Genomic DNA, 19,663 nt, shown 5'->3' with positions numbered 1-19,663 from the left:
TTAAGATGCTGTTTTGCAGGCATGAACACAGGCTGATGCTTCTTCAAATTTTCTGTCACACATATAGAAAAAAATTCAGTTCAGAAAAGTACATGGAAAATTATGGGTCCTTCATTGATCGATATATCTCCTAGATATTTTCCAATATGTCTACATTTATGTCTTAAAAGTAGTTTTTCAGTTGACAATCTATCATTGTAAGCTAAGTGTTTTCTCTTGCTTTAACCAATTCACTGACTTGTATGAAGCTTTTAAAACTATAAAGAAGAGAAAAATATAGACTGAAGTGATCATACTATTCCTTTGTACATACTCCACATTTTACCTAAACAGGCTTACTTACTGCTCCCCACTCAGCTTTCTATCTCTCACTTTCCTCTTTTTGCACAGAGACCCTCATCTACCTCAGATATACTTCTCAATTCTATTCCTTATACTTTTTGCCTTCTTTCAAGACTCAGTTTACGTGCCTTTTTCCACAGATAGCCTTTCCTTGTTCCCAGAATTGTTAGTGTACTCTGCTTGAAATTACTTTGTACTTTCTTATCTATTCATATGTTTCATCCCCTAATAAAATGTAAGCCCACTGAGGGTAAAGAATTTTCTTTTTTTTTTCAGTTTCATCTTGGAATTCTGAGCACCTGACACAGTGACTTATTTAGTAAATGTTTGTTGAATTGAAGGGGCCTCGTATGGCACCATGACCCAAGAAGATCTAAGTTATAAAAAGGCCTACTCAAATGGATCTGTGATTTCATTCATTCATTTCTTTTAGTGATGCATATCACAACCAGCCTAGGCATGTGCATCCTGCATGACTCTTGTTCATGTTCTCTTATAGATTAGATGACAGGGGTCAACTGATGTGCTGGGAGACTTCCTCATTTTCTCCTGACATAATAATGGTACCAAAATAGCAATTGAGCTATTCACCTGTAGTTTTCCCTTACCACATAATCACACTATTTTCTTTTTTGATAATATATTTGCCCAATGACAGCCTTCCTTCTTCCTCAAAGTCCCTTATTTACTCTTCATTGTAGCCTCTTCTTATGTGCTATCGACCCCTACACTGTCCTTCCTGTGATATTCATTTTCGATTTGTTGGAGAATGTTGTGCATCATTTCTCTCAGCAACATAGCAATACTGGCTGAATATTATTATTTTTTTAAATGGGCCTTTGTTTCTGGAAGAAGTTTGAGGTCATTAAAGGAGTTTGACAGTTTCCTGAAAGCAAAATCAAGCCTACTCTTTTCCTCCTATTTAGTTCTAGGCCCAATTCATACATTTGTATTGTCCACCCAGATCTGTATCCTGATGGACAGTCTCAATATCTTGGCCTTTTAACTGGATATTAAATAACTAATTCATGTGAATTTCTGAGCAATAGACATTCTTTATCCATTTGACTTTTTCCTGTGTGGTTGGTTGGACCAAAAGCTTTTGGATAATTCTGGCACTAGTCCACAAGGTTCTCCTATGCTCTAGGATTTGATGAGACCAACGTGATGTCATATACAAACAGAAACAATCAAAAACCTTCCCATCTAAAAGGAATCATTTTTCAACTTGGAGTTCGCATTGGATCTCCTCCATTATATTGTTAAACACCTTTAGATACATATCACTTTCATAGGCATTGTCTGAAGTTTCTAATCAGAGGACCATTAAAAATACACCTTATTTATTATGTATTTAACCAATTAATAAATGTTTGTTGAGTGATTGATTCCCGGCAATGTTTGGTTTCTAATGATACAGACCTGCTCATAAACACCTTCATGCTCTGGCCCTGGATTCCCTTGTACTTCTATAGCTCTTATTTTCCATGTGGAGACTACTGGGACCTCAGAACTGTGTCTATCAAATAGGTTTACCACCATTTTGTCTTCATAGTCCCCACAGGCTATACTCATGGGAATCAACCCTAGGACCCAATACACTTTTTTTTTTTAAAAAAACTTTTTTAAAATTATTTTTTATTAATTAAATTATCTCTTTTTAGTTTTCACCATTCACTTTCACAAGATTTTGAGTTCCAAATTTTTCTCTCCATCTCTCCCCTCCCCTCCCTCACCCCAAGATGGCATGCACTCTGATTTCCCCTTGCCCCAATCTGCCCTCTCTTCTATCACCCCCCTTTTCTTATCTCTTTCCACTTCTATTTTCCAATAGGGCAAGATAGAGTTCTATACCCCACTTTCTGTATATCTTATTTCCCAGTTGTATGTAAAAATAATTTTTAGCATTCAGTTTTAAAACTTTGAGATCCAAATTCTCTCTCTTCCTCCTCCCCTCATAGAGAAGGCAAGCAATTAGATATAGGTTATATATGTGTAGTCATGAAAAACACTTCCATAAGTCATTTATTATGTATTTTAAGGAATCTTGAATGAGATATACAGACAGGAAACTTTTTGTTTGAATAATATTGCTGTATCATGTGAATTTTTTCATAAGCAATAAATATTATGGTTACCTTGTATTCACAACAACTTTTAGTCAGTTATATGAAAATAAACCTATAGTCTACTATGGACTACTGCTTTGAAGGCCTTCCTTTTTGCCACTAGTAAGTTGTTTTGAGAATTCACTCAATGTACCTATACTTGGTTTTCATCAGATTTTTATATAGATTGAAAATACACATACAGATTGGCAGCCTTTGATAATCTCTGAGTCACCTTTCTTAAAGTTATAAGGTCCCATATATTTTGCCACATGTTTGGCATGTACCTTCCCATCATTTACTTAATGAATGAATCCCTCATACCACACTAATTGTGAGTGGGGTTGCTTTACTGTCTTTGGTAGTGATGAGTTTGTTATTTAAATATCTGTCCATTTTTTGCAATTCTTTTTGATTTGCTGCCTTCTTTCCATTTTCATCCTTAGATGCCCTTTGCAAAGACTTATTTAATTGTGCTTCTCATGAACCTTTGTTAAAAGGGATTTTTGTTTCTTTCCACTGTTTTTGTCTCCTTAATAAGGTTATACTGCTTGTAATATTCCATCATTTGTCTCCATGATATTTTACAAATTAGTTCATATTCTCATCTTTTGTTACCTTTGATTACAATCCCCATGTTTGCTGACTAAGGTGTTAGTTTCCTTGTTAGGGCAATTGATCTAAAACAGTGATGTTTGTTCATGATATTATTATAGTCTGTGTCTATGTCCTTTATTCTATCCATCATCCTTTTTTCATTATTAACAAATTGTTTAAATATGTCAAGATTGAGGGTTTTTTCAGTTGCATGTCATGTCACTTTATTCTTTCTTCTAGCTAAGTATTAATTTTGATCTTTACACTAATAAATCCGAAGTTGGCCTGAATAGAAGTAGCTGATTCTGCAATGACTCCAACATAATTAATAGCTCATTTACTGCCTGTTAAAATGTTATCAATTTTATTTTTTTGCGATGTTATTTGGTGCTTACTGTATCCAGTGCCTATTAAGTCTTTTCTTTAAGAAAGTATTTATAATGTATAGACATGAGACTTGTTTAGTCTACACATTTTTGGCCTTTCTCATGTCTTCTTTCTCATATGTATTTTCCAATATATTTCTTGCCCTCTATTTCCTTCTTTGCATCAAAGCCACCAAGTAGCAATGTGTATGCTGATTTATTTTGGAGGGTCTTTATATTCATACAATGAATCAAGTTCATTGTAAAATTTCTGTTATTTTATCCTCTGTCCCTGGCATTGTTATATAACTTTTTTTTTTGCAGATACTTAAGAAGAATACAGTATAAGATACACACAGGTGTCATGACAAGATCTTTTTTGTTGCACTTGGGGGCATAATAAGATCAACTTCATCAGTTCCTTTACTTGCCTCTCCTTTCCCTTTAGATGCAACTTCCTTCTTTCTCAAGGTTTTTGTTTATAATGATGTCAAGATCAAGGAGATGCCCATCAATTGGGGAATGGCTGAAAAAGCTATGGTATGTGGTTGTGGTGGAATGTTATTGTGCTCTAAGAAATCACAAGCAGCAAATCCGGCCACAGACACTTGACACTTACTAGCTTTGTGACTCTGAGCAAGTGACTTAACCCCAACTGCTTCACCAAAAAGTGGGAAAAAAAGAAAAAGAAAGAAATGACAATCAGAATGATTTCAGAAAAAACCTGGAAAGACTTATATGGACTGATGCAAAGTAAAGCAAAAAGAACCAGGAGAACATTGTACACAGTAACAGCGATATTATATGATGAAGAATTGTGAATGAGTTTCCTATTCTCAGCAATACAATGATCCAAGATAATCTCAAAGGACTCATGATGGAGCATGCTATCCACCTCCAAAGAAAGAACTGATATTGTCTGAATACAAGATTGTCTGAATAAAGCATGCTGTTTTTCATTTTCTTTCTCTCATTCTTTTTTTTGCTGTTGTTCAAATCTTCTTGTATAAAATGACTAATATGGAAATGCTTTACATGATTGCACATGTATAACCACATATATATAATCCAGTATAAGCAATCCAGCTGTCTCAGGAAGGAGGGAAGGGAAAGAGGAAGGCAGGAAAGAATTTGGAACTCAAAACTTTAAAAAAAGTTACAATCATTTTAACATGTATTTGGGGGAAAATAAAATATTATTTAATAAAGAAGAGATTAAAAAAAAGATATGACAGTTCTTTAATGAGTATGTCTGATCATTTGTTAGTCATTGAACATGGATCTCACCTTTAGAATACCAGTAACCAAGTAAAAGTTTATAAGCTGTCTAAAAACTGTATGATTCTTGGTAGCTTGTGACTCCTTTTCTGTCATTCTGCCACTGTCACCGCAGAAGCAAAAGGAGAGAACACAAGACTGAGGGCTAGTTTTTATTATTTTTATTTTATGGGTTGCTTTGGACAAAGAATCTATCACCAAGTTGCCTTCTTACAGATTATGAACCTCTTTGCAGCTAGTCCCTAGAAAGCAGAATAGCTGTTTCTGGGGACTTACTCAAAGCCATCCCACCATGGTATCAGAGCTATCAGAGCTTTGCACTAAGCTATCATAGTCTCAAAAAGCCAGATTCACCTCCATGCCAAAATGAGGTATTGTAATAGAGCAACTTGATAAAAATGCCTAAGGAAAATGAAGAGATGAATGGCCATGGAGCCTTCATCATGTTGCCTACAATAACCTCAACAGACTATATACATATACACACATACATATATACATACATACATAGATGTATAGATACATTCATATACATACATATATATGTGTACACATACACATGCACACACACACACACATAGTCAACCCTCAGCATTTGATTTTTCAGCACTTCAAGCATTTGAGTGATTGTATTAGCAACCTCATTTTTATTTTCATGCTGATAACCGGCATATTTGTGGCTATACTCAGTAGAGAAAAAAAAGAGAAGTGTACATTGCCAGAGCCAGCACTCAAGCAGCCAAAGGAGCATCCTGTTTTCCCCAATGCCTATGCTGCCAGCCCAGCCCACCTTGTCCTGTCCACTGGCCAAGCTGCCCCAGGTTAGGGTTCAGAGCTCAGACACGGCGGAGGACTCATCCTAGCCATGGGCTTTTCACTGAGGAACATTTCAACCATGAAGCTAAAAGAGAGATTAGAGATGGCAGGTGTTATCCCTTCCCCTTTTCTACCTTGGGTTTTTTCTGACATCACTTCCCCCCTGCCCCTCCCATCCAGCCTCCCGTTGCCTCCCCTGCCCCCTGCATTTTATGTGTTATTTCGTGGTTACTGTGTTAGGAAAAGTGCATATTATCAGAACTGATGTTTTGTTATGAAGAATTGTATGCAGAAAAGTGTATTTTCAGCAACTTCTAGTGAAAGATTATAATTTGGGGTGGTCTTGAGATTCTAACCACCTATTTCAATGTATCAACATTCCTGTTTTGGACTTTTATGCTGTTTTCTAGGTATATTAACCCCATGAAAGTTGAAGATTAACTGTACAAATATAAACATGTATCTATATGTGTGTGTGTGTGTATATACATACATATATATGTTTGCTAGACTCTACCATCCTTTAATCATCGTCCTATATTTCTCCTCTCTTTATCAGCCAAAATCCTAAATAAGAAGCTGTCTACACTTGTTACCTTGACTTCTCTCACTTATTCATCTACCCCTTACAGTTTGTAACCTCATCAGCACAATGGAAACTGCTCTCTCCAAAGTTGATAATGATCTCTTAATTGCCAATTTTCCCTTTTTCATTCTACTCCTTTTTGATATTTTTGCTCTGTTCGACAATGTTGACTGCCCTGTCCTTCTGGATACTCTCTCCTCTCTTGGCTTTTGAAATTACTCTCTTCTTGTTTTCTTCCCCTTGTCTGACTGATCCTCACTCTTAATTTATCACTCTTCAATCTTATCATGCCTTCTAATGGTTGGTGTTTCTCAAAGTTGTCATAGGCTCTCTTTGTCTCTGTCTGTCTGTGCTCTTTCTGTCTCTCTGTCTCTCTTTCTCTCCCTCCCTCTCTCCATCTTCCTCTTCTCCCTCCTCTTTCTCTTCCTCTATTCCACCCCCAGATTCTCATGAGTTTAATTATAATTTCTAGTTTGAATTATCCATTCCCCATTTTTAGCATTAGCAATTTGTTTAAACTATCAGACCGGAATTGCCTCAATGACACCCTATATCCTCTCATTTTTATCCTTTTAATCCGATATTGATTTTGGTCTTTGTTCTAACAAGTTGGTGGCTTCTGAATCAGTATACAATTGCTTCAGAAATGCAACTCATGTGGATAACTATAGCTATTTCCTGTCCCTTAAAGTATAAACAATTTCTTTTTGTTAGTGTTATTCAATGCTTGTCTTATTCTCTACCTATTGACATAATGATAATGAGGATGATGATGGTGATGACAATGATGATGATGGTATCTAGCATTTACATATCACTTTGTTTTGCAAAACACTTTCCACATATTATTTTGTTTAATTCCCATAACATCTCTTTAAGATAGGTGCTATCATTATCTTCACTTTACAGATGAGGAAACTGAGGCACAGAGAGGTTAAGTGCCTTACCCAAGGTCAGGTAGCTAGAAAGCATCTGAGGCAGGATTTGAACTCAGGTCTTCTTAACTCTACGTCCCAATGCTCTATCCAGGATTCCCTTTTCTTGAAGAAAGTACTTATAATATATATTTAATGTTTTTGCATAATATACAAGCTTACTTATGAACCATACTTAAAAATTACAGTGGGGGAGGAGAAAGGGGGGGGGCTTTTTCCCATATGTTGACCATTGTGTTGATGTGAAAGCAGCATTTGTGTGCAATCAGAAATCAAGAATCTTTAGGGCTAATTTCACATCTCTTGCATTAGTACTTCCCTCTTTCCATTCACAATGCTGCCACTCAAGCTTAGGCCTTGCTGGAATATGATTAAAAATCTTCTAATTAGTATCCTTGTCTCTAAACTCTCCCCTCTCTAATCAGTTCTCCCATACAGTTGCCTCAATGATTTCCTAGAATATAGAGTCGTTTCTATTCATGAAGTTTCTTTTAGTGCCTCCAGGACAAAATACAAATACTTTAGTTTCACTCATAAAACTCTTCAAAATCTGATCCCAATCTGGCCCTCCAAATTTGTTTCACATTACTCCCAGAAAACTTCAGTTTCCTGTATGTGACACTCTTCTATCTCTATGGCAGAGGAAATCACCATGACTGAAACACTCTCCCTCTTCACTTCCAATTTAGAATCCCTAGTTTCTTCCAAGACTCAGTACAGGTATGACCATCTTCATGAGGCCATTTCTGATTCCTCAAGTTTTTAATGTCACCCATATGCATTATATTTACTTATCTGTGGAAAGGCTGTGTCCTCACTCCCACTCCCACTCAAGACTTTGAGGACAGGAAATGTTTCATTTTTCTCTTTGTCTCCCAAACAACTAGCATAGTGTCATGTATGTATTAGCCTTTTAATACTTGCTTGATAAATTAAATTGAATATAATAGCCTTAGCTTAAGAAAATAGATTATGTGATCATCAAATCAGTAAAAAAATTAATGACGAAGTTCCTGGTGGCTAGAAACTGAATAAGGAAAGCAACAACATAAATTCTTCCTTACTTTTTGTTTTTAATGGTTTGGACGTTTAATTTCATCCTTATTTACAATGTAAAAAAATTCCACATCAACAATGGGGATGGCAGACAACATCCAACCATCCATCCTGTAGCCTCTTTACTTAGATTTTAAAGACACAGTTTAAATCAAGCGTAGTTATCTAAGCAGGAGTAGGGTCCCAAAGATTTGTGTAATTGAATTGGATTTTCTTCAGAAAACATTTGGAAAGCTATCAGTAGCATATGGAAATACCTCAATTTATTATTTCTTTACCTACATGAAACTGTCTTTGAGAAGCAACTCTGATATTTTCCCATACCCATTTTTCATCCTAAGGATCTCCTAGTGGTTGTGTTCGACGGCGATTTCCCACTGAGCCATAATCAGTAATTAGAGTGCTCATTTTGGGCAGAAACAATTGTGTGCATGTTACTGTTTATTAATTAAATATATAAATGTTCCCCTTCTAGCTTCTGTGTTTTTTTCCCTTTATAGTTTGGAATTTGCCCAAGAAATTAATTAAACTACTTCTTGCAACTTGACTAATTACTTGATTTATGAATGCTTCTGGAAATAAATTCCAAATGATTATGCAATGACAACAGGAGAATGCAAGATAAATTTATGGTGTAAGTCTCAAGGGAATTTTTTTTCTCCAATAATTATCCTCCAATAATGATTTTGGTTTTCACCACATTTGATTCTAAAGCTTTGCTACAAGTGGATCACCAAATAGAAGTATTTTCCACTAAGTAAGGGGAAAATAAACCCTATCAAGTTTTCTGAAATATCACTTATACAGTAAGCTCAACTGGCTGAAATAATCACAAAACAGGAAAAAAGGATTCTGGAATAGTTATAATAGATTACACAGTATTTGTGCATTAAAAGCTAATGGTTTTTGTTTGGTTTGGTTTGGTTTGTTTTCTCTATGTAGGAAATTCTACAGCAGGCCTTGCTTGGATTACTCCAGTGATTTTGGCTCAGTATTAGAATTTGATGAGATCTTGACAGACCATTAAAAATGCATAATTTTTTTAAAGCACTAATTATGATAAGATTAAGAAATATACAATTAAGATAAAACACTACTGCCTCTGCCTCCACATTCACCACAGGGGAAAAGCTTGGTCAGAAAAATGTCCCCTCCTCATCCACCCCAACCCACAGCAGTGAGAAGTCTTTTAAAACCATCTTCCCCTACTTCCCAAAGGTTGGGCCATTAATGCCTTAGGCAGCAAGGAAATCAATGATAATCCAAGAATGTTCTCCCACATCCTAAAAGGGAAAGCTGCTCCATCTAGAAAAAAAAACAGGTGCTGGTCCTACTGCAGAAAGTCTCTTAGGCTGGAGAAGAGGAAGAAGTGAGGAAGACTTATTTGATTAAAAATGATAAACATTTGGTAGCATAGATACATAAACACACACACACACACACACACACACACACACACACACACACACCACGCACACACTCATATACACATACACACATTCTCTCATCTTCCCTAATGCATGCTTCTTACTTTTCATGGAATACATTCACCATCGGTCAGATAAGTACAGAATTTAAATATAGTAACTCATATTTTCAATGGTTTTAAATGACCTTTAGAAATGGATAAATGTATTACCTGATATTTTTATCTTTATTTTAAAAAATTGTATTTTTTACCAATCACAAACACATGGAAAGTACAGAGGAAAAAAAAGAATCTGTGATATATTTGTATATTTTTACAAACAAGACAAATTAGAACAGAAACACATTCAGAATTTAACCTGATTAAATATTTAATTCAGTCCTAAGAATTTGATGTTTAATACAGTATAGCTAAAATAATAGAAAAAAAAGATTTTAAAATTAATTCATTTGTAGTCTACAAAATCCAACTAAACTCTGTTCATTTGGCTAATAGTAATTTTGTTCTTGTACCTATAATACTTAGATTCTGACATGCAAAACCATAATAACATACTGATAATCGAAACAAGATCTAAATATTATATTCATTATACCCCTTCACGAGTAAATCCTGCATTTTAAGTATTTGTAAGATTAAAATTCACATTTATCCATTTTTTGATCAATTGACTAACTTTCTTTCACTGTGAATAATTTGGGTTAGTACAAAAATAACAAAATTGTTAAAAGCGGCACATAAATATGTATGTAACACTATGGCTGATTTTTAAAGTGAAGGGAAAGGAATTTGGTAAAAATGTTTGTCTTTCTTTGGAAAATGAGAAAATTTTGAAAAATCTTTTAAAAATTTGATCTTGGCCATACTTATTAAAAATTACCCTGAGATAGGTTTTAGTTTTTACTACCTCTCTAATTTTTTTAAATCATACATAATTAATAGCTAATACAATAAGATTCATCAAGCTAAAAATGATCCAGTGTGGCCTCTTTCATGTCAGATATTTTAAATGGCCAGAAATGAACTATATTAAACAGAACATAAATACGATTGTAAATAAATAAGTGAAGAAAATAAAACCATGCAACACAACTACACATCATTCTAAACACATTTCACAAAATCAGACAAAGAAGTTGAAAACAGTTGACCTTTATATAACCTCATATTAAATAAACTTCAAAAGTTCTGCAGTTCACACTTGACTTCACAAGGATGAATGATACTTATTTTTTTTGTTTTTCGTATAACTTAAAAAGACAGAATTAAGTGAGCAACCTTGGAAGATCTTAGTTCCCTTACTTATTCAAAGCAATCCAGTTATGTCTTTCAAAAAGAAAAAACAATTTGAATCACTTTGCTTTGAAAGCACTACTACGTCAACAACTTTAAAAACATAGCTAAGTGATCTTTGTGCACAAGTTATAGGTACAGCATTTGCTGGTTTTACTTTTTGATGATGCCAAAAAATTATTATTATTATTTTAGACAATTAGGGTTAAAGTGACTTGCCCAGGGTCACACAGCTAGTAAGTGTCAAGTGTTTGGTTTGAGGCTGGATTTGAACTCAGGTCCTCCTGACTTCAGGGTCAATGTTCTATCCACTCCACCACCTAGCTGCCCCTAAAAAATATATTTTTAAGATAAGTTACTTGCTTGTAAGGATTCTAGCTTAGGAATAAAAGCACCAGTTCAAAACTACCCTGAATGGGAAACTTTCTTTTTCTTGAATGTAATTTTACATGCCAGATAAAGCTGATTTAGGTTCCTTTCATATTAAGGCTACTGAAGTACTGTTTCGCCAGAAACAAGAGAGTGGAGGGTAAAGAGACTGATATTAATTTGACTTACAATTGCATATAGCGTTTTTCTTTTAAAGCCCTGTCATTTACAATAATGACCCTGGAATGACTATACTAACAGCTTGCTTCTTTTAAAAAGGATATGGTTGAATAAAGTTAAAGGTTCTAATGTGGTGAATAAATAACAGATTTATTTCTGGACACTTGTTTATCTGGATCTAGTTTAAAATCAACAACAACAACAAAAAAAACCCAAGTATTTGGGGTGAATTTCTGCCAAATTAAAAAAAAAAACCCTCCAGACTTCCAAACATTCTTATCTATGAAGCATTGGTTTAAGTCTCCTAAAATGAGGATTACAGCCTAGATTCTAGTAGAATCCTTGAATTCTGCTATACTTCTTTTCTTTTGGGTCACAATTTAGATACCAACAACAAAGATATCCTGGTACTTGGTCATTGGTTTTCTCTCAAATTTTAGTTGGTAAATTTTCTCTGCCTCATTAATTTTGATAGCATTAGAAATGAGATCACATCATATTCTTCTAGTTAGTAATACTATGGTGCTTATGGCAAAAGATTATTGCTGTATATAAGAGTGATTATACCTGGAAGTAAGAGGCTAGGCTGTGAACACTTGTATAAATTCACCCTCAAGTGTTAAGAAGCAGCTGCCCAGAGAGGTGGAGCCAAGATGCAGAGTAAAGGCAAGGACTCACCTGAGCTCTCCCCCAAACCACTCTAAAAACCTTTAAATAATGATACTAAACAAATTCTAGAGCAGCAGAACCCACCAAAAGATGGAGGGAAACAATTTTTGAACCCAAAGCAACTTAGAAAGTCAGCAGGAATGATCTACTACATCAGGATGAGAGAGGAGCACAGTCCAGCGCAGGCCTATCAGCATAGCCCCAGCCTTAGCAAAGCAGGAGCAGGCTTTGGGAGCCACTGACTCAGCCCCAGCAGTGACTGCTTCCCCAGCTTTCAGCCCACACACAGTAAGGGGATTGAACAACTGGTCAGAAGGAGATTACAGGGGTCTTTTGCTAGCACTGAGACAGGACTCTGTGCTTTGCCCATACTTGGATCCAGGTCACAGCCCTGGGTGGTAGTCCCAGGGTGAGGAAGAGCACTAGTACAAGAGAGCTTGTGGCCACAGTGAAGCAGGGACCCTCATCATAGCTCCAGGGCAGAAAAGTAGTAAACATCTCTCCTTCTACTGGGGGCAATGGAAGGTTCCTAGAAGTATCTCTGAAAACAGCTGCTCAAAACCCCCGAAGCTTGGGACAGTGCGCCCTCTACCATGGAAGCAAAGCCTAACTTTAACAAAGAGTTAAAAGTCAATAATAGGTTGGGAAAATGAGCAAGCAATAGGAAAAAAGATTCTGACCATAGAAAGTTACTATGGTAACAAAGATAATCAAAACACACACTCAGAAGAAGATAACAAAGTCAAAGCTCCCATACCACAAGGCTTTCAGAAAAATATGAATTGGGTTTAAGTCGTGAAAGAGCTCAAAAAGGATTTTGAAAATCAAGTAAGAGAGGTAGAGGAAAAAAATGTGAAGAGAAATGAGAGTGATGCAAGAAAATTAAGAAAACCAAATTGACAGCTTGGTGAAGAAGACACACACACACACACACACACACACACACACACACACACACACATATTACTGAACAAAATAACACCTTGAAAAATAGACTAGGCCAAATGGTAAAAGAGGTCCAAAAAATCAATGAAGAGAAGAATGCTTTAAAAAGCAGAACTGGCCAAATGGAAAAAGGAGGTACAAAAGTTCAGTGAAGAAAATTCTTAAAAATTAGAATGGAACAAATGGAAGCTAATGACTTTATGAAAAATCAAGGTACAATAAAACAAAATCAAAAAAAATTTAAAAATAGAAGAAAATCTGAAGTATCTCATTGGAACAAACAACTCACCTGGAAAATAGATCCAGGAGAGATAATTTCAAAATTATTGAACTACCTGAAAGCCATGATCAAAAAAGAGCCTAGACATTGTCTTTCAAGAAATTATCAAGGAAAACTTTCCTGAGATTCTAGAACCAGAGGGTAAAATAGAAATTGAAAGAATCTACCAATCACCTCCTGAAAGAGATCCCCAAATGAAAATTCCCAGGAATATTATAGCCAAATTCTAGAGCTCCCAAGTCAAGGAGAAAATATTGCAAGCAGCCAGAAAGAAACAATTCAAGTATCATGGAGCCATAGTTAGGATAATACAAGATTTATCAGCTTCTATATTAAAGGACTAAGGGGCTTGGAATATGAAATTCTGGAGAGCAAAGGGCTAGGTTTACAACCAAGAATCACCTACCCAGCAAAACTGAGTATAATCCTTCTGGGGAAAAAGTGGGTATTCAATGAGACAGAGGACCTTCAACATTCTTGATGAAAAGACCAGAGCTGAATAGAAAATTTGACTTTCAAAACACAAGACTTAAGAGAAGCATAAAAAGATAAACAGGAAGGGGAAATCTTAAGGGGCTTAATAAGGTTAAATTGTTTGCATTCCTACATGGGAAAATGATACTTATAACTCGAAGGAACTTGCTCATTATTAGAGCAGTTAGAATTAGTATATATCGACAACCTCCAGAGTTTGGTCTAAGAAAGACAAACAGAATTAGATTATATGTATACTTTTATCTCTCTCAAGCTGGCAGCATGCATACATTCAGACCACTTCAGTCTGTTTTCTTTCATAACATGACTATTATGCAAATGTTTTACTTGGCTACACATGTACAACCTATAACAGGCTTTCATAACCTATGACCTGCCAAAGGATTTCGGGCATCCTGAGAAAAATGTAGAGGAAAACATCCTTTACATTTTTCACAGGCTGCCCAAAATCCTTTGGCATGCCTGCAGGCCATAAGTGGTCCACAGGCTGGAGATTGTGCTAGCCTTCTCAACGGGGGATGGTAGTAGGGAGAGAGGAAGGGAGAGAATTTGGAACTCAAAGTTTTAAAAACAAATGTTAAAAATTGTTTTTACATGTAACTGGGGAAAAATAAAATTCCAAATAATTTTTTTAAAAAAGAAGCAGCTGCCCATGTTTTTATTTTTCTGAATTTTAGTTATTTGCTATCCTCTTTCAATATCCTCCTCCCTTCATTGAAAAATTAACTCATAAGATCTTTAGTGCAGCCAATAGTACTGTACATTTATAGAGTTATATTTACTCCTGCATTCAGTGCTCCAATGTTAATTGCTTTACTGAGACAAATATGAGGTAAAAAAAAAAAAAGAATCTTTTAAGGAAACAAAATATCAAAATGTCCCAATGTAAGTGATAGAAACTGACCCAGGACCCTTTTGGAATGGCCTTGCAGCCCTGGAAAGATGCTTATTAGAATTATGTTTGAATTCAAACTTAAAGAGTCACTCTCCTCTTGTATAAAAAATATGGTAAGGCACATTGCCATCTTCACAGTCTACTCACATGAGAATAGGGGAAAAGAAATCTTCTGAATATAGTATTTCTCGACAATGCAGTTCAACAAGGTACACACTGGGTACTCCATCTTTACAAAATAAAAGCCTACATGCAATGCACACCATAACTGTAAAACATTTGTGTACTTGAATTATTCTGTTTTGGACATCAGATTTTTTTTCCCTTTTCTTTTTTTTAACATACAATTAAATGCACAATATTTTATAAATAAGCACATCTATAGTCTGATATAAAGTAAAGGATCTGGAAGAGTTGGTTACAAAAAAAAATATTCACACACCCCACTTTTTACCAGCCTCTGAATAAACATGTGGGAAAATGATTCAAAATATGTAATTTACACATCCTCAGCTGGCAAGGGTAGGCTGCTAATCTTTGCTCTAGTAAAACAGATGATCTTGTCCCTGAATGATTGCACCTGGAGGGGTACTTTCTGGCTCTGCTCTAGAAGCTGACATACATCCTTGGAGACCTTCCTCATCAATTTCTCAGTATTCAAATCTTGCTTCTGTTCTTCCTTGGACTGTTAAGCTTGTTTTTCAGCTCATTTGAAGAGCTTCTGAAACCTCTCATCCTTTGACCACACCAGCAGAAAGAGCCATCTCTCCCTGGGCTTTCATATCCTCCAGCTTCTGCCACAAGTCTCGTAGGACCAGCAGTTCATCATTCAAGCAGTTCTGCTGGGTCAAAGAAGACTGAAAGTTCAGCTCTAAGTCAAGAGATGTGTGTAAGGGTGTTCTCATACCGATCTTCTACAGACTGGCAGGCAAACAGTTCTCTTGATTCCAAGCTATGATCTGTTGCATTTCTCACAAAGAAGGATTTTCTGGCCAATGTGGAGCTGTCACTGTCACTTTGGTTTAACCTACAGATGTAGTGGTTCCATTCTCCTGGAGAACAGGTTTGGTAATGCATGATCATCCTGTTTCTTACGAAAGGATGCAGCTAAGAGATCAAATTGATATGGTCCTTAGGTCAGATGGCCATATTTTCATGAAATATTTCCTCAGCATTGATCTCTTTATCCACCAGGCTGGGCATGACAGTAGGGAGCTAACTCCAAGGGTCTATAGTATAGCTGGTCTCTTTCCCGCTCTCATCCTCACTCAACTTAGGCACAATTTTGCATGGCCTGGGGTCATCTATAAAGTCACTCCCCTCTGACAGTTTAGCTTCCACTTTTTCTTTAGCCAAGATCTCATTAGAAGTTTCTGGTAAGATTTCTAACCAATATTCATCAAGACTCCTTGATTCTTTTTATTGCCCTGGTTCTTCCTCTTCCTCCTCTTCCTCATCTTCCTCCCCTTCTTGTGATGTCTTGTGTTATAGCCTGGGACTCAGCTGATATTCTTTCTAGCAAAGCTGCCAGTGTCCAGCAGTGAAGGTGGCTCTGGTGAAACCCAACTTCTTTACTTTCTTCTTCATTTTTTCTGCAAGGAATTTGCTTGCAAGGTAGCAAGTTATACCACAAAGTGAAAAAATCATCTGCAATGGGAAAATCTGCTAGGCTGATATGAGTTCTGGCCAGGCATTCTTCCGTCAGTCCTTGTTGACAGAACAGGCATTCACCCTTAAGGTCTTCTGCTGTAATGCCTCCTGGGAAATGGCCACTCTGAATAGTTCGTTAAACAAAATGAATTCTTCAGCAGGATGGACTTTTATGCAAAAGAGATAGCTGAGCCTGCCGAGGTGGGGGAAATACAGTAGCTCTAAAATACACTCTTGAGCTGAGATATAGAGAGGACGCGACAGTTTCTGAGTTGTACTACAATCACTATGAAACTTGAACTCTTAATATGTATCTGAGTCCTACCTGCATTTGAGCAGCAGATAGGCTGTCTCCAGCCATGGACTCATGACACAGCAGTAGACAAGCAAACCATTTTCTTCTCAAGTAAGTGGCCCACCGTTCTCCTTGGCAACTGCTCTTCAATACCTGTAGTCCCTTCACTTAATGGTGATGAAGACTGCCTACACTTCTCTTAATATCTTTGCCCTCTACAAGAGCCTGTGATGCTACTCTTGCATCGGAGTCCAGCAGCATCTGATGTTTGGTGAGGCCAACATCTCCAAAATAGCTAATCAATTCAGTATTCAAAGTCTGCAGAGAGTTGGTGGAAAGGAGGATCCTGGGTAGACATAGAAAAAGTACCTTCCAGAACTAGAGGAGAAGCCACAAGGGAACAAGGAGGACGGGGAGAATCTGGAGGGGAGGAACATCACAGATTCTGGGTGGCTCAGTCATTTCTGAAGCATGGCCTGCCGCAGAGAATCCAGATAAGTCACTGTAGCCAAGCTGACTGTAGGATTTCACTACTTCATTTTCTTTTTTTTCTTTAGATTTTTTTTTTTAGGCAATTGGGGTTAAGTGACTTGCCCAGGGTCACATAGCTAGTAAGTGTCAAGTGTTTGGTCTGAGGCCAGATTTGAACTCAGGTCTTCCTGACTCCAGGGCTGGCGCTCTATCCACCATGCCACCTAGCTGCCCCTCCACTACTTCATTTTCATGAATGGTGGTCATGAGTCCAGAAGGAATATAGCCACTCTTTTTCTTGTAATAGAAAGTCCAGTTTATACTGACAATCCAAGTCTGGAATTTGATCCCCGTGGGTTGTGGTGATAGAGCTCAATGGAACTGAGGGAATTGAGTGAGCCTTTGCTAGAAGTGTTCAGAGACCCCTGACTGTGTGCTAATAATCCCAGACTGCTCTCTGAAGACATGGACAAGGGAGAGACTTTTGATCTGTGGATGCAAATAAGAATTAATTTTGTAGTTTCTTCAAGTCTTCATAGCAGTGTTTTTTCTTCCTACCAACTTTAGCCTCTTGACAAGGGCTCAACTACATGTGTTTTTCACAGACAGCAGCTCTTCCTCTAGAAGCTTCCTTTGGCCTTGCAGGTAGTTGTGTTTTTGAGGTGTCACAAACTGAAGCTCTTTGAAAGATTCTTTTTCATTAATTAGCATCAGTTTCTCCTTCTTGACATCCAAGTCCCCAGCCCAGGGCTCACTATCTAACTTGGACACCTCAATTTTTAAATGGGCCGTGCTTTTGGCTTCTTCATATCATAGACTTAAACTGACCTTTTTCTGCTAAATTGACTCTACTTCTCACTCCAGAATCTCCAGAGATTCCTGTTTGTGATCCAGCATCAAGGGTCTGTTGGAAAGAGTTAAATGAGAGCTCATGGAGTTGGCGTTTAAATCTCATTCAGATCTTCCAATGCTTTGATCCAAATGAAGCTGCTGCAGCTTAGCAAGACTCTATATTAGATCTTGGGTTTTTTTTTTTTTTTTTTTCCCTCTCTCTCCTGAGCTAATGGCCTTTCTGATGGGCTTCATTTCATTTATAATAGCTTTGACCTCACCAAGTTCATACCTACTGTGGTCTCCAAATATTTTCTGGATTTTGTTGCATTTCTGCAGTTTGTTGCAGTGTTCTGAAGCCTTGTTCTTTGTACAGTAATTCTTCATCTGTGAGAGTTCTCACTTCAGTTTTTTAACCCCTAACCATGTAGTGGAGATCTATGCTTCAGAATATCAGGGTCATATTTAATGCTGGATGAAGATCCTGAGAATAAGCTTGTGTGGGAACTTGACTTCTTTTTGTAAGCATCATTTAATTGCACATATTCACTCAGAGTCAGAGCAAGCCTTTTCTCTTTCACTGTACCTTCTGTGTGCTGAAAGCATCTTGGGCCACTATAAGGTAGTCTTTTAGCACTCTCTCTTGTTCTCTCCTCTGTTGTTTTCTGGGATTTTCTTTCTCTGTGGCTTTATTGATGTGGTCAATGTAGTAGACACCAATCTGAGAGTCAAATGCTACTTTCCATTCCCATGCAGCTCATCTCCAACACAATCCACAAATAAGAAGGGTTTGGTTAACTTGTCCCAGGTGTCAATCCAGCTGGTCTTCTTGATATTGTGGTTGATGTAGAAGACCTTGCTATTGTAGTCCCTGAACTTCTTCCAGCCCTAGGGGAGTGGCAGCTGCCCATTCCTAGCTTTCCTAGTCATGGTCGTCAGCAGCCCCTCTGGGGTACAACTTCTCCACAGGGACTAGACAGGGGCACTTGGTGGGAATACAGCAACAGGTCAGCCCCAGGAGCCCTATGGGCAGTGAGCAGGGCACTACATGACACTGTATGACACCATATTACCTGATTATTGAAGAAAGATCTCATATTTAAATTAAGCCAGTGGTAAGGTTAATATTTATAGATGGTCTAAAAACTTGATTTTCATCTCAAGTTTTCCCATTTGTTGTCACTCTTCCACAGTTCTTGCAGAAATGGAAGGGGGTGGTACAGTACTGAGAACTATTATTTTTTACTGTTTGTTTCATAAGTTATATAATGTCTCTGTAATCACCTAGGATTCGACGAACTAAAGATAAGCCTTCCCATAATTAGCTAAACTGGCCTTCAAACATGAGATTGGAACTATATAGGGCTTGTCTTTGGCTCAAACATATTAGCTACTAGCAACACTGTAGTCAAAGCCTTTATAACTTGGTAGAGTCTACCAGAGCTGCTTCTTCGTCATTGTAAAATCTTCAGTGACCCATAGCCATTTTCATGCCATGATGAGGCATCGAAGTGGGACTTCTGTGATGCAGTGGATTTCATTCTGAAATATAATTAGAATTCTATGGGGGAAATGACAGCACAAGTGAAGAGGATACCTGGATACTGAACTGAGTTCTGAACTGTTTAATTATGATAAATTGGAGAATTTTAGGAAATGTGATTAGAATCTCTTTTCCCCAATGAATATGAAATTAGCTCCACTGATGGCATGTGCTTTTCACAGCAGGGGTAAATAATGAACAAAATCATGAATTATGATTCTTTTCATATTTCTAT

The 19,663-nt window shown here is 37.0% G+C and overlaps 1 pseudogene; it reads right to left on the bottom strand.

Moving 5' to 3' along the window:
• Positions 1-15,137: 15,137 nt before the first annotated feature.
• On the bottom strand, positions 15,138-18,815 carry LOC110216134 (protein WWC2-like; annotated as a pseudogene).
• Between the last annotated feature and the right edge of the window lie 848 nt (positions 18,816-19,663).

Source organism: Phascolarctos cinereus, unplaced genomic scaffold, assembly GCF_003287225.1.
Source record: "Phascolarctos cinereus isolate Bilbo 61053 unplaced genomic scaffold, phaCin_HiC Scaffold_1;HRSCAF=81, whole genome shotgun sequence".
NCBI classification, from domain to species: domain Eukaryota; kingdom Metazoa; phylum Chordata; class Mammalia; order Diprotodontia; family Phascolarctidae; genus Phascolarctos; species Phascolarctos cinereus.
This window is presented reverse-complemented; position numbering and strand designations above follow the sequence as displayed.